This window comes from Pseudochaenichthys georgianus, chromosome 15 (genome assembly GCF_902827115.2).
Source record: "Pseudochaenichthys georgianus chromosome 15, fPseGeo1.2, whole genome shotgun sequence".
In the NCBI taxonomy this organism is placed as follows: Eukaryota; Metazoa; Chordata; class Actinopteri; order Perciformes; family Channichthyidae; genus Pseudochaenichthys; species Pseudochaenichthys georgianus.
This window is the reverse complement of record NC_047517.1, coordinates 16166832-16183275: the sequence shown is the minus strand read 5'-3', so window position 1 is coordinate 16183275 and position 16444 is coordinate 16166832. Positions and strand designations below refer to the sequence as shown.

The 16444-nt window shown below is 39.6% G+C and overlaps 1 protein-coding gene and 1 long non-coding RNA gene across 2 annotated transcripts in view; one reads left to right on the top strand and one right to left on the bottom strand.

Moving 5' to 3' along the window:
• The window catches only part of LOC117460199 (phosphofurin acidic cluster sorting protein 2), a 90360-nt gene that overhangs the window by 9465 nt on the left and 64451 nt on the right, over positions 1-16444 (top strand).
• On the bottom strand, positions 4262-5517 carry LOC117460196 (uncharacterized). Its single transcript, XR_011644543.1, has 3 exons — positions 5436-5517; positions 4987-5300; positions 4262-4345 (listed from the first exon to the last, which is right to left on the bottom strand). It is a non-coding gene; the product is annotated as an uncharacterized lncRNA (long non-coding RNA).

Here is a 16444-nt window from a genome sequence, read left to right as displayed (position 1 = left end):
CTTCTTAAAGCTATATTTTCTAATCATGATCCCTCATTTCTTGTGCAGTCACATTTGTACCATTCATCCACATGTTTCTTTTACTAGCAGATGAGTCTGCGTTGTCAGGTCTGTTTTTTACAACATATTTGTACAATAATGAGAGCAGGAAGTCGGATATGACCGCGGTGGCTTTACGAGTTAAAGGGCAGACTTAATCCTGTCGGGTGCTAATCAGGCGCACCATATGGCCGCATGAAATATGAATAGCAAAACTGCATTGGATCGTTAGATGAAATGTCAGCAAAGTGACAATTAAACTCAAAGGCAACTGCTTTTTTTGCTCAGTCTCGCACCTTCTCACAGGGTAAAGGAGATAAATAAAGTCTTACGCTGGCTCAATGATTATATTTAACTAGATTTAAGATGATATTTAATTCTGATGTGTATACTACGGTGGCTGAGAAGTGCAATGGACAATTACAAAGTGTGAAACACTTTAACAAAGCTTGAGACAAATTTACATTTTATAAAACAAAATTACATTAGCAAAAACACTTTTACCAAGGAAAAAAAACTTTAACATTAACGAAAACAAATTTAACAAGATGCAAAACACTTTTACAAAGCTAAAAACAAATTTACATTTTATAAAAACACTTTTACCAAGGACAAAACAATTTAACATTAATAAAAACAAATTAACAAAATGTGAAACACTTTAACATTTCCCGAAACACTTTAACATTTCCCGAAATACATTAACATTTGACGAAACACTTTTACAAACCAGAATCAAAGCGGAAAGGGAATGTCCATCATACCGGACGTGACGTGACTGGCTCAAATTTAAGTTTGTTTTGGCGGAAAGACCATAGGTACGAGTGTTTACGTTCGGTAAACATGTTTTGTCCGTTTTGTAGAAACAACCTGGGACAAGTGACACCGTTTTGCTCATCTTGTGGACAATCTCTGGAGTGTTTAAAGGACACGGACCAGACAGAAGGACCAGATATTATGTTGTCTACCTTTCACTGTGTAAAAATCAGTTTGCGGACTCATAAAAGCAAACTGAATCAAGCCGGGTTTTACCGCAGAAAGGGTTATTCCCCTCAAATCGCTGTAATTAACGCCATCAGGTTGGAACTTCGTGGACCTGGACAATTGTTTGGATACCGAACAATGTGGCAGGTACTAAAACAAAAGTACAGTCTTCGAGTGAAGAGAGATGATGTTATGAATTTGCTCCGGGAGCTTAACCCTCAAGGCTGCGAGAGGATATCTCGCAGAAGGTTTATAAGGAGAACCTACCACTCAATGGGACCAAACTATATGTGGCATGCTGACGGTTATGACAAACTTAAGCCATTCGGCGTGGCCCTTTCAGGATGCATAGATGGATTTTCACGTAAAGTACTATGGCTTGAATGTGGTCCAACAAACAATAACCCGAGAGTTATCGCTCAATATTTCCTCAAATGTGTGCGAAACCTCGGTGTCATCCCCATGAGGCTGCGGACTGATTGTGGCACGGAGAACGGAATTATGGCTGCAATTCAGTGCACCCTACGTCACCATCACCATGACTACTACTCTGGAGCGTCCAGCCACATGTATGGCTCATCCATGACTAATCAGCGAGTCCTGGTGGTCCATATTAAGAAAGGGAAGGTAAGTGTCTATCATGATTATCTATGACTTGCCAACACTGTTAGACAAACAACATTTGCTTAACTAAAGTGTATCAGTGTTTATTATAATATATAGCCTGTAGTCTATGACCCAGACTATACAAGGCCTTTCTTTAGAACTTATTTTTGGCAGAAATAAAGTTAGAAACCGTGAACATCTAAGGGTGGGTTCTGGATTGAACAGCGGCCCCTGAGAGGACCTAGGCACTATAGGTTGTGAAGCAAATAAATGATTAAATAGACACTAAATGATTTGTTGTTGATTTTACTGGTAACCTTTTAATGTAATTTGTAGAATTGTTGTATATTGCTTAATAATTCACAAAATATATCAATTTCTATAGGTCTCAGTTCTGGATGGAGCTATTTGCAGACCTCCGAGATGCTGGATACTTCAACGGGAGTCACGAGCATCAGTGCCTTCTGAGATTCTGCTTCGTTGATGTTATTCAGAAGGACTTGGATAAGTGTGTGAGACTGTGGAACAGTCACAGGATTCGCCCTTCCAGAACAGCATCATGTCCAGGAGGAGTGCCCAATGAACTGTACTACTTGCTACACAGGTAATACATTGGTGATGAATTGATACTTCTTTGTGTTTTTATCTTAAATGTAAATTAATACAATTTATGTCTTCTATTTAACATAGATTTGGCTCCAGGGACTGTGGATTTGAGATTGAACAGGCAGAATTGGATGCTGTTCCTGAGACAAGCCTGTCTATAGCGCCATGTGGGGACCAAAACATGCAGGAGTACTTGGACTTTGCTATGGAGCGCAATGACCTGCAGAAGCCAGAGAACTGGGAGACTGCATCAGAACTGTACATGAAGCTGAAAGAATATGCTCAGTTATAAAGTAATCGAAAAGGTATTCAGAAGTACAGTAGCACTGTTTCACCACTCCAAATCAGATTTCAGGGCTCAACAATGCTTGGTTTCATGGTTTGTCAGACTGCATGTACTCTCTTCCCTGTGAGATGTATCCAAAGGATTATGGTACCTTCATCTGAAGACTGGTCCTATTTAGAAAAAAGATATTCCCATACATTTTTAAATTAAGACAGCATTTTGAAATTAACATGGTTTCCAGCCAATCACAATATTTGTTTCAATGTCATTTATACAGCACCAAATCACAGCATAGTAATAAAATAAATATCTTAATCATTATAAAATATAACTGGAATAACAACAAACAATGCTCCAATTAGCAAGCACAAACAAGGTTATGTTGTGTGCGTAATTGTGTGTAGAAAGAACATTTCTGTATAAGTCTTATTTCAACCTTGTGGACTCACTGGAAACCTGAGAATGGAACTAAATGGACAACATGAGCTGTGAGAAAAAAAACACGCTCACATCTAACAACGACTATATGAACAACCTTCATAGAGTCTTTACTCTATGAACGACCTTCATGGAGTCTGTACTCAATGGGTCATCCAGTCACATGACTTAAAAACAGCCAAATCCTGGAGAATTTTGCATTCCAAAGTCCATTTGGGACTTAAACACATTGTATGCGTCAAGGAGTGGTAGTTTCAATGTGTTGGAACAAGTGTTTGCCATTGGGAATGGAGAGTCATCAAGGAACTCTATTCCTGCCGATGGTTCAAATCCAGATGGGGGAAATGAAGTCAGCCCAGTCGCAAACATCAAAACATCCTCCAAAGACACAGCAGTCTGGCTTTCTGCACTGTAACTTTTATCCATGTACTTTTTCTTGTAATGTTTAATTGAACTATTTATATTTTAGACTGCACTGTAACTTTTATCCATGTATTTTTTTCTTAATGTTTATTTGATTAGCTTTTCTTTTTTAATGCTTAATGTCTTTTTTTTTTTTTTTTTTTTGTAAAGCACTTTGAATTGCCTTGCGTTGAAAAGTGCTCTATAAATAAACTTGCCTTGCCTTTCTGCAAAGAAAACATGTTCAGATACATTTTGGCAATGTGTTTCCTGAAATAGTTATAAAAACAGCGATTTACAAACCTTCACAATCGAGGAGATAGTCTGCCCAGTAGCCCAAAGTGTGGCTTTCCCTAAGCCTCCTGTTACTCCCTGGTGGACTGAGGTCAGGCTTGAAGAGTCGCTCAAGTTCCAGAGCAGTAAGTTGCTTTTCAGAGTGGCACAGGACCGGGGCCAGCAGAGTAGGGTGTTGCTGTAGTGCGTTTAAAAACTGAAGGGCTGAAAGATCCTCCTTGACTCTGAAGAGTGAACAAAAAAATGTTTCATCACAAAGTCACATTTAAATAACCAATTCCTAAAACAAGGGGGGGGGGGGGGTGGCATGAGCACTTAAAGATTGGCACAAGACAGGCAGGGAAAGGAGAGACGGACATCCCATATCAGTTATACTACACAGGCACACATTTTGACACTGACTAATTGCTAACAGATAAACATACAATAAACCAAAGAGGGGGACCATGAGGCATTTTAAACACAAAATGCTTACATACATTTAAAAAAAATCACATGAATACAAATATGATCTTACCTGTCAATTACAGATGAGTTTCGGCCAATAATGTACCACTGGAGGTAGTCTGACAGAATTCCTTTCTTTCCTTCAACAGAAGCCACATGTCTCAGACAACCTGCTGTCTGTAACATTGTGCTGTGTCTCATGGTCATTTCTCGCAAGGCATCCACTGAGGCAGCATTCTCAATCTGAAGATTATAAAATGGACAAACAATCCAGTCAATAACTGCATGTACTGTATATTCTTGCCATTTTTGTTCCATTGCAAGTTTTATATATTACTATTACTACTATCCTTGTGCAATATATACCTGGCTGCTAAATCCTCTACTACAGGATGTGTTTTTTGTAAATTGTGTTTGTGTATCTTTAATAGTTTTTAATCATTCTTCTTGGGTAACATTAAGCTGTCTTTGGCTCTTTTCTTCTCCAACAATGTAAATGTCCCCTCTGTGGGACTAAAAAGGGTATTCTGATCACAAAACAAAAAATGAAGCCAATTCGGTGTATGTGATAGTAAAGATGTCTCAAAACACTGCAGGAACTACAAGATAATGGCCTGCAAGATAATGTACAAGATCTTCTGACCTCCATGCACAACTGACACCGCAATCATATTTCCTGCCAAGTAGTATTCATCCTCCCTAACAGCTGTGATAAAAATGTATTCATATTGCAAAATTAAAACATTATTTATTATATACTTTAATGTCCTGTAATGAAATTCAACGTTTTGGAAAAATTGTTCAAGCAACAAATCATGTCATGTGATATATATGGTTAATGATCATTAACAATTGTATTAGTACACTTCTAACCGTATGCATACCATTTGCATTGTAGACCAAGAAGCGGCGTCCGTCTGGTCCATCAAAAATGGGCCGGTCTTTCAGATTCTTCATCAGTAGAGATAACAACTCTCTCCTGGGACCACCTGAGTCAATTCCTTCTTCGAAAACACCAGCATCATCAGTGAATTTTACCAGCATGTCACAGTTTTCTGAATACGATGTACGTTTGAAACCTCTGACTGCTCCATCCCAAACATTAGCCCTTGAAATGTTGAACCGGCTGACTCTTCCATGATCAATAGGCTGTGACAGGTTAGCAATAATGGCAGGTAATGTAACGTTCATCTCCTCCCTGTAAAGGACGAAAAGTGACCTTATTAGTGGATATTCCAGAGGGTGCAAAAACAGTTTAAAAAAATAATTTTTGTACCAGAAATATTGCACAGAGAAAAAAAATGTAATGCCACTGTAATAGCTGTCCGTTTACATTTCAGTGTCCAATAAACTCGTCATGTTGACTGCAACCAGCTCCTCGTCCTCTTCTTCAACACATGGTGCATACAGGTCTGTGTATGTACTGTTAGGAAATGATAATTCCCATGTTAAAACATCTTACAAACAAAAATGTCTTTCTCGTGTAAGTGAGTCACTAACATTTGTACTTACCTGTAGCAAGTAGTCTTGTTTGTATTTGTTTTGGGTGGACCCATATCCTCAGTATCAGATATTACTATCTGAAATACAAATACAAATGTCTGTAACAAAACAACACTGAATGTTAGAAACATCAGGCTTCCACAATCTGCCTCAATACCTGTCCAGGCTGAGTTGTGGATAAATGTCCAAGTGCCTTCCTGAAATATGATACAATTATTAACTTCATGATTCAGGGTAGTTGAGTTTTAAGTAACATTTAGAGGTAGGGGGAACCATAAGATTTATAAATAACAGTTTATTTTTGTTTGAAATTAGATGACATGTATGGTATTTTTGTATCCATGTTCACCAGAGAAAATGCTGTGGCCTATTCTTATCATCCACTTAAAGATAAATTACTTATTTTGTAAAAATAAGTACAAACTTACCCTTCATTTTCAGGTTTGTGTTTGAGTGCTTTTGTTTCGTGGTTCAAATTCAAATACCTAAGAGTAAAAGTGTACAATTATCAACAGCTTCCATTATTGTTCCCTTACCACATATGTGTATCAACAGTAAAACGTTGTCAGTGTTTCTGATAGTAATTGTAACTGCCAAGTTGGTTCTTCTAAAATATTAACCAGAATATAGATTTCCTGCTTAAAATCAAATGTATATCAAATAAATAAATGAACATTAAAATAAAATCATTTACGCACCACAGTGTCAGCCTGATTGAATTCAGCTGTGCTCCTAGATGTGATGACATTATCCGAATCAGAGTCTGAGGTATCATCCCCTGTAGTAAAAGCAAAACGTTCAACATGTATGCTGCCGTAGAGGATGTTAACATGTAAAAATATTGAATAATAACATCCACAAACCTCCTCTAAAATGTTTCTCAAGGCAAATGAAAAGGGTGATCCTGGCATATGCCTTTCCTAAGTCCTTTTTATATTCTGCCAATGTGAATGGCTTTTCTGAACCAGGCACATTGACAACCTCTGAGCAGTCTGGATACAAAAGGACGTACGGTCCTTCATCCATGTCCTTGTTAAAGGCTTTCATTTTCTGGACAGCTCGTTCCAGTATAGCAGGTGCTGCTACCTCCGGGTGTGTTTTCCCTCTCCGAGGCTTTAAATCAACTCCTTGTGGCGACATCATTCCTATGTTTATCTAGTAAAATAGCAGAGAGATATAAGTAATGACACACACAGAGACACTGAGATTTGTATGAAACGGATAATGCAGCTTACCTGGACTCGTCTCTTTTCTTGTTTAAGTCTTCCTTTCCCACAGTTAAACGACTGTTTCTCTTTTGACTTTGAGTTTCTGTACTCCATGAAAAGTTTATAGGATGGGCCTGGTTGTTCTGCTGGTATGAATAGTTCCAATACAAATATAAAAATTAGCAGCTCCAACAATCAGCAATAGCAAGTGTGCATTAAGCTTTACGGAAAGCCTAAAATAAAAACTAGCATATTAGCTCAATGCGTTGCTATTCCGTTAAGACATGGATTGGTATTTGACTGATATTAAACTGATTGCACTTTTATTTACTGCATGTCTGACATTAGCATCACAAAGCTAGTGCAATACTACACTTACTTTGTTTAGCATTTTCCAGCTGTTTCGATGTCCCCTGTGCGCTTGGTACACCCGTCTGGTCCGTGTCCTTTAAAGGAATGGTCCACTCATTAGATAATTAATCGAAACTTCAGTATTTAGTGAAACGTTATGTTTAAATCATACCCTGAAGAAATCAGCGATATTCCCCGGTAAATAATGATTTTATAGCTCTTTTTTATCAAGACCTGTATATTCCGTCTGGCCGCCGCCATGTTTGCCATTTTCAGTAGTCACGTGATGGTCGTGACGTCATCCATGCGTTCACTTTGTCAACACACGGAGTATTTCAGTTCGAACTCGTCAGCAGAGGAACAAGTTTTGACCAATGTGAAGAGATTGGATGGGGGAATTCAGCCATACATATCAGTATGACAATACGACACCCTCTGTCCTAAGACCCTCACATCGTACAAGGAAACACTTCCGAAGAAAACCCCCAGTTTAAAGGGAACATGGGAGAAACCTCAGGGAGAGCAACAGAGGAGGGATCCCTCTCCCAGGACGGACAGACGTGCAATAGATGCCGTGTGTAAATTGAAAAGATAATACATTTGCAACATAGGTAGTCCAAATGTTTGGAAATGCATGTGTGTATAATGGGAAGATGATATAAGATACTATATGTATGCATGTAGTACCACCCTTGCTAGCGATTCCCTCTCTAGTTTAGCATACTCAGCTTCGTTGTCCCTGGCCATAGAATCACGATTTTATGGAGCCGGAAAAACTGGGGGAAATACACACTAGCCGGTACTACGCTATATGGAAAGGCCACCAAAAACTGTCCTGGCCTGGACGTTAAAACGGGGCTAGCCGCTGCAATGGAAATGCGCTATAACATACCTTATTCTTACTCCGAGCACTACTTCTGCTCCTCCATCGCTTCACACTTGCAGAGGGCGATTTCTCTACTGGCCGAACTGGTGTCCTGGTCGGTGATGACACCAGAAAGACCGATGGTACTGCATCTCCATTGAGTAATGGTTGTTCTTTAAATCCCATGTTATGTTTGATCATACTCTCAGAGTAGTCGTCCGGAAATGTGAAATGTTCGCTGCATACATGAGCCTGTAAATCTCTCGGTTCGGGCCGGCCACATTTCGCTAGCCACTGCCTCCGAATGTACTTCTTATGCTTACCTTTTGGCAACAGATGGAACCGAGCATTCCGTGGATTGTTCCTATCCGAATTATGGCAATATTTCGCGATACAGTGAGGCATATTTGAATAGAGAAACTACAGTAAATAACATGGAGATCAACGTGTCTTCGAAAACCAAACGCATGGATTACGTCACGTAAAAAAAGAGAGACTGGCAGAGACTGGTCTGTTTTATCGGATGATAATTTTTAAAAAATGAGTGTCATGAGCATACCATTCCTTTAAACACTCCAGAGATCCTCCACACGAAAGGCAAAACCGTGTCACTTGTCCCAGGTTGTTTCCACAAAACGGACAAAACATGTTTACCGAACGTAAACACACTCGTACCTTCAATCTTTCCGCCAAAACAAATTTAAATTTGAGTCAATCACTAAAACGTCACTTCCGGTATGATGGACATTCCCTTTCCGGTTTGATTCTGGTTGGTAAATGTGTTTCGGGAAATGTTAATGTGTTTCGGGAAATGTTAAAGTGTTTCGGGACATTTTAATTTGTTTCAGTTATGGTAAAAGTGTTTCGCTTTTTGTTAAATTGTTTTTGTTAATGTTAAATTGAAGACCACTGAGACCACTGTAACATTTGTGATATTGGGCTATATAAATAAACATTGATTGATTGATTAAATTGTTTTGTCCTTGGTAAAAGTGTTTTATAAAATGTAAATTTGTTTTTAGCTTTGTAAAAGTGTTTTGCATCTTGTTAATTTGTTTTCGTTAATGTTAATTTTTTTTTCCTTGGTAAAAGTGTTTTTGCTAATGTAATTTTGTTTTATAAAATGTAAATTTGTCTCAAGCTTTGTTAAAGTGTTTCACACTTTGTAATTGTCCATTGCACTTCCCAGCCAGTATACAACTACCCAGGGTCCCCATGACAGGCTTTCCTCAACATAGTTTTCTTGCATTTTCATTTTTTTCTAATACACCCCATTCATCAAAGATGTTTTAAGATTAAATCCTTTTCAGCAATTTTATAAAGAGCTTACGGTGCTGTTTTGCAATGCTTTATATTTTCTAGCAAGTATAGCAGCACTGTTATGACTTAAATAATAATTGAAGTTCTTCTGCTCAATATTCAAACTAAACTTGTTTTATATTGAATCCATATCAAGCAACATATTTACATTGACAGGAAACTACCTTCCCATGAACAGTGTGGTTAGACTTTATAACCTTCTAAATAAAAAGTCATGTTTCCTGTTGTAACACTGGTGCTTTTTTCAGCACTTGCTTTATCTTCCAGGTGGATTTCCCAGGTCACTATAGGCTTGACTGAGAGATTGTTTTAAACAAGGCTTTGCTCCTGAGCGTTTGGTCCTCCTGGTAGACTGCAGGCAAAGAAAGATTCCTGCCAGTCCGCCCATTCACCTTAATGGGATTTTAAAGCTCAGTCATAACTAGGGTTGCAAAGGGGTGAAAAGTTTCCATGGGAAGTTAAGCTGGGGAATTTTGGAAATATTCGATGCAAAATTAAACAAAAAAACATGATTATTTTAAGTAGAACAGAACAAGTTTTAATTGTTTTATTGAACAATTATTTGTTTCATTGAAGAACGAAAACAGGAATGTTGAGTTAAATATTACTCATCCCTCCCATTAAAAAAATGAACAAAAATGCACCTCCCATCCAAAAATCCCCACAAAGTCCCATTCAAAATGTTAAATGAAAAGAGCCCTTCTCCCTCCAAAAAGTCGCATTAAACATGCAAATCTTCCTTCAAGCAATCCTCAGCATTTTTGCTAAACCCTTTCAGTCAATGGGCTCTTCCTGGGCCTCATCAACATCCAACTATTCCTCTTCAGTGTCACTGTCCAGCCTTGTTGAGGATGGCTCTGTGTCAGGCTCAGAGAGCCTTAGGTTTGCCTGAATGCCAACCAGTTTTTCCACTCTCACTTTTGTGAGCCTGTTGCGAACCTTTGTGTGGTCTCAATAACCATGCAGTAAGCAGTGTTCAAGTGTACTTGAATGGCATCCGTTTGTTTTAGTCAAGATTATGCTAAAATATACTTTCCCCAACTATATTTAAGTTCCCTATGAAGAGCCAACCTTCAATTTTGCAACCCTAGTCATAACCTTGTCAGAGGCTGTGACCCTGACAGGATTCCACTACATTATGTTTACTGGTTCCTGTAGATTCATTATGAAGTCACTGAATGCAGCATGCATTAACTTCTACCCACAGTCAGATGTACTGTAGGCTATAGTAGTTAAACCGGTCATTGTTTTCTGCATGCTAGGGAGAAATCTTGTTCTGATGTACTGCAGCTGATCTTGTCATGGTGTCTCACTCTGGCTCTACTTTGCCTGTAAACATGCCATGTCTGGCAACTACAAACATGGGCCTGCTGACCTCATCAGTTTGTGGTCAGGCCTGAACAAAAGACCTGTTTAGCTCTGCGAAAAGTTCAACAAAGGATGGCAGCCATGCACAGAGGTCCTGAGAATGATTATGAGATCACTGAGGTTGATGAATGTAGCACAGGGTCATTATTGGAATCGATTAGGCTGCAGAGTTGCGAAAGTAGCAAATAGTATTCTGATCACCTCAGTGGGATCATGTGAATGTTAGAACACTGTCTGTTAATCTGCCTGTGCCAGTAGAACAAGGGGATTTATTCTAGAGCATGTGTTCAACTTGATGGAACATGTGGACAGGTTTACCCCAGCCTTTTGTTTCCTGGTGTCATCAAACGGCAAGCTCTTTTATTATTTTATTTCCTCATTCAAGCCTCGTTTTTTTGTCCCATATTTCTCAATAGGAAACATACACAACTTGCTAACACTCCCTCCTTCATCATCAGAGAAAAGTCGTCTACCGAACCACCCACTCAGAGAGTACTGGTCAATCCTCTGATTCACAGAGCTTAAATCACTAAACTGAAATACAATTCTGCACTGAGCACGATTCTTTACGTAGTATTACGGTAATTTGCCGGTAATCCCAACAACAGTCAGATTCTGCAACAGCTTTGGGGAGCCTCTTGACCTCAGAGTTAAAAAGACCATATTACAGAGTATTATGGTGGATTTTCTATAACGCCCTCATCACTTGCATTCTAGGAAACAACCGGTTTATCTGCTTCCCAATAAATTGTTTATTTCGCAACCCATCCCTCAGGGTGGTTTCATACCAGAGTGATGACACCTGTCCTGCCTTCCCAATGCACCAAATCGCTCCATAGCGGCTCATGTGTCTGCACCAGCTGGCTCAACAAAGCTATAATCCATCCTAGCAATGACTTGACAAAACTACATGTTGATGGGGGATATTATATTATGGCTGAAGGGATGTTGTCTGGCTGCTTCTTAATAATTACCTGAGCCAGTTAGATCGATTACTGCCGGCATCATTTATTCATCATCCTATAAAAATCACTTCTGATACAGTGAGTACCATAGCATATCAATTAATTATTAGACTGCAACATTTAAATATTAACTGTTATTGATTGTTCTTTGGAATACCTTTTCCAATTAAATAGCTGATCTTAAAGTATTTTAAATATGAAAAGCTAGTACTGAAAATGGACAGTAATGGTTTTAGATCCGTTTGCACAGTTTGCTTGTGGTTTCTCCAACAATCCAAAGATAAACAGGATTGGGGCTTGTGGTTAGACCATAAAGTTGTGCATTTAGCCGTAGCTTGGTTCAAATATGGCTGTTGGAACACTAGATTTTCCACAAAAGAATTCTCCCACCATGTCGATTATTCTCAAAGACGAGCTTGCGATGTTTCATCAGTTTACATTTTGTATTACCAGCATCAATAGTGCAATATCATCCATGGTAACTCACTTTCAAGATGAATAAGCTTTATGTATGACGGCGCTTTGACGGCCCCCTTTTTAAGCCCTATAGGGGTTTAGTGTTTCACGCTCACTACATGTAAGCCTATGTCTACATAACATTGTAGGAGCTCTCTGTTCTCTGTATCTTAATCGCATGACTTCTGGACAGGCTTTGAGCTGCCATCTCATTACAAAATATTTTGCATTGTGATGTGATTAATGAGTGCACACCATCTGTCATTTTTGCATTATAATCATTAATGCCTCATGTAAAATGTTCATTGTTAGAGCCGTAGAAGATTAGAGGATACATTTGTCAGTTCTGTTTCAACGCTGACCTCTGACATTCAGCAATATGTTGGCTTCAAAAAGTCAAAACAGTCACACCAATTGACCCCCCCTTAAGCATGTGACCTTTTTGGCATATACAGGTTAGTTTCCCATCCGAAGGTCTGTTTTGATTTCAGCCAGTTTTGTTTTTGGACTTTTTGTTTTTAACATGAAGTTTAGCATCATACAAACACCAAAATGACTTCCTCTTGTTCTTTGTGCACCCTGTTCACATTCTCTTCCTCACTATGAGCTTGAAGAGATTTCAATCAAGGAATTAAAGCCCAATCAGCATATGGCCATCTGGCACACACAACCAGATATTTGGGGGTTCAATTGCTTTTGCTTGCAAGCCCAAATGCAGGCTAAGCTCTAATGGCACTTCCTACTGTGTGAAGTTGTTAAAACCGATCCATTCAGACTCTTTGTCTTCATCGCTCATAATATAGATTGGATTGAAGAAGTTAATTTCGCTGCTTCTAAATAACCTACCATATACTGTAACACTTCTCAGTTTGCTTGAGCTAGCTAAAAAAATGATAATGTTGGGCTTTGTTTTGTGACTTTCTCTGTTTAAAATATGATTTGAAAGCCATGAATAAGATATCAAAAGTAAACAATGAAACCCTACAGTACATGTATTCGCCCTGAGCGAATCACGCGCGTTCCATAATCCTCACCTTGAATAGACGTGCCTCCGTTTTTCTTGTGGGAGAATAAAATATTCACAGGAAGTAGCTTTTAGACCAGCTACTTTGACTACATTTTACAACTAGACATGAACAAATAATAGTGTTATGAAAGGACAATGTGCTTTAGCTTTCCTCAGCAAGAGCCATGAATGGAGTGAAGCGTTTTTCTTGTCCGTCCCCCCCACATACAAGCCGAAAGCATACACAGCTTCCTTAAGAATTTCATGCCGAGCATTATGTTCAAGCATGCTTTATGAAAAGAATGGGACCACCTTCACATCTCAAGCAGAGAATACGAGAAATGGCACATTGAATGCACTAAAAGCAGGAAGTATTTTATGTTTTCTTCCCTTAGCTTGGAAGCCCCCCAGCACATACCAAACATAGACAGTGTCTTTCTCATACAGCCCTCTGTTACATCACTCATCCTCCATCCTCCACTTCCCCCCTGCTTTGAGCCTCTGACAATTGCTGTGCAGTGATCCGAGGGCATGGATTTGGCAAAACATCAACTAGAATGCTGACCGGGGGGAAAAGTATCACAAAAGTGCGTTTTTGTTTAGGCAGTGTATCATTTATTTCAAAGGGTTGTTGGCCCTTCTGTTGGTGGCATGCACATGGTCCATATTGGCATGATATACTTTTGTAATGGTGTTAAGATCACTTCTTTCCAAATGAGAACATAAGTATTGACAGTCACTTTGTGTTAGCAGCTGTATCTCTACTTAAGGCTCTGACTACTGTAGTCGCGGCCTCTTTGTAGGCTCTTAAACCTGAGTGTGTTTCAATCACAAGTCATTTGAGAAGCCCCTGTCACTGGAGTGGTCCAGAAATAGCATAGAGATAGCAGCCCCATGTACTCGTACACACCAGCATATCTCGGACTAATGGCTTTGAAGGATGTTGTGTATAAAGGATCCGGGCTGTTTGTTGACACCAGTGCAGAAACACTCCTGAGTGGTGATGTTATATAACTGTAATAAATAATGTTTTTGTTTTTTATCTAGTTATGTGGACTTTTTGAAACTATTCTAATCCAACGTTTTGTCAACTGAATTGAAGCTGTTTGATTTCCACAAGGAATTATCATTTTGGGAACATTATTTATATACATATTTATAGATCTAACAGCTTTTATTTTTATATCACAAAAGAAAGATCTGAATGTGAATATTCTCTTTTTGTTCTGTCATGAAAGCAAGCATCGACATAGGAAAAGCTTTGTGCTGTGGTTGCATAAGACTTTCTCTTTGACCGTCATTTTGACAAACATTGTTGTCAAAATCCATCTATTAATATTCCTGATTTAATATTTGCTTCCATTGGACTCCTTTGTTTACTTCAGGAACATAGTGACATCACTATGTAACACTTGCGCTTCAATTGTCTAGCGCTCCAACACATTGTAATTCATAGGTTAATGGGCGGGACATCTCTAAGAGGTTGACCATCACAACATAGCTAACCAATCAGAGCAGACTGGGCTCTGGTTTCAGACAGAGGGTGAAAAGAGGTGCTGCAGCACAGGCAGTGTGAGGAAAATAAAGAGCTTTTTGAACATTAAAGCATGTCACAGTAGAGGCACAATATACACATATGAACTTGAAAATGATCACAATATGTCAGCTTTGAATGATTATTCCCTCATATGCAGTGTTTCAGACCAGGCTTGAGAGGGCGTCCGCCCCGAGAGCAGGGGGCGGTGCTTGAATTTTGACTTGAGCCGTCCCTTATAGATACTGTCTTTTTACGTTCGTGAGCCGGATCATTTGGCTCGGCTCTCTTAAAGCGACGGCTGTTTCGGTTCCCAAACGGCTCTTCGTGTTACCACAGTTTACCACGGAGCCTCAGTTTCGCCGCTGCGAGGCTCTGGTGCTCGCAGCTCACGCGCGTGCTCCACTAGCACCGCTCATCGTCTCCAAATTGCGCATGTTCCGTGTTGTCCTGTAGCAGGCACCGCCGATGTCGGGTAAACGATCTTCAATACTCCGAAAAGAATCCCACCAAACTCCTTTTCCCCTCCAACAGCGGGATGTCAGTGTCCTTTTTCCTTTTCGTTATATTCAGCGCCCTTATTCAGCATCCCGAGCTGAATAAGGGCGTGAAATGACGCCCTGACACCTGTCGGAAACGCTGCTCATATGCCTTCAGTGACATATTTTGTATCATACCGTCTTTCCCTGGTGCAGAGAGTCTTTGGAGTCCATTTCAAGTTGGGGGTTTACATTTTATAAATGCCTTTTTTAATGTCGGTGTAATACAAACTCTGTCTGCTGTCACATAAGCAGTCTCCAGACAGGCATTTAATTTCACCAAGTTCAAAGTAGCGTGCGTGCGTGTGTGTGTGTGTGTGCGTGTGGGCTCATGGGAGGGTGAGGTCAGAGAGGGGCTAACAAAAAGGATTATTCGATGTACTGTGTGTGTGTGCCCTGGCTCTGCTCCCTGACTTCCACCCTGCTGTCCATCTTTAATCTACCTCCCACAATTGATTCGGTTACCTCTGAAGTTCCAGGCTCACTGCAATACAGATGGGCCAAGTTATTCAGTCTGCGCTGGAAGGGAGAAAGATGGACATGGTGGCATGACTGTCTCCTGATTCAGCTGTTAAACACCAGTGTGTATATGTAGGTGTGTCATACAGTATTTTCAGCCTCTGTTTGTCTCTGGTATCGAGTTGATCGTTAGACTCAGGTGATGAAGTGTTAAAGTCCCTGGAACTGTGAAAGCTTCATACATTTGTAACCTCTCCTGAAGTCTCCTTGTCATTGCTGCAGAGTAAATGGATGAAGCAGCCGAGAGCAGATAATCCACCATGCCATTAACCCACAATCACAGGCCTCTTATCTAAAGCCAAATATTTGACCACGGCTGTTTGAGTGTGCTGCCTGATAAGTTGTTTTGTTTGTCCAGGACAGCGAGCGAGCGGATTTGAGTGTAGCCTCAAGCGATCTGTCTTTCATAAAACTGTGACTTCAGCAGAATCTCTCAATTCCTGTTCTGGCCAATAATATATTTCATGATGATTTTTAAAAGGTTTAGACCAATATTTACTCCCTTCAAACCTAACTGACTGCACTAAAAAACAATTGTTACGATGTCCTGGCTTTTTCTTATAATTATTTACTCCATAGGGCTTCACTTGTCAACGTATTACACCGCTTGTTTATAGTGTATATAGTTAGCCTATGATAATCTACTGACGCGTAGGTAAACAAAACAAAGAATATACTGTCTTTATGCTATGTGGAATTCAGTATCTA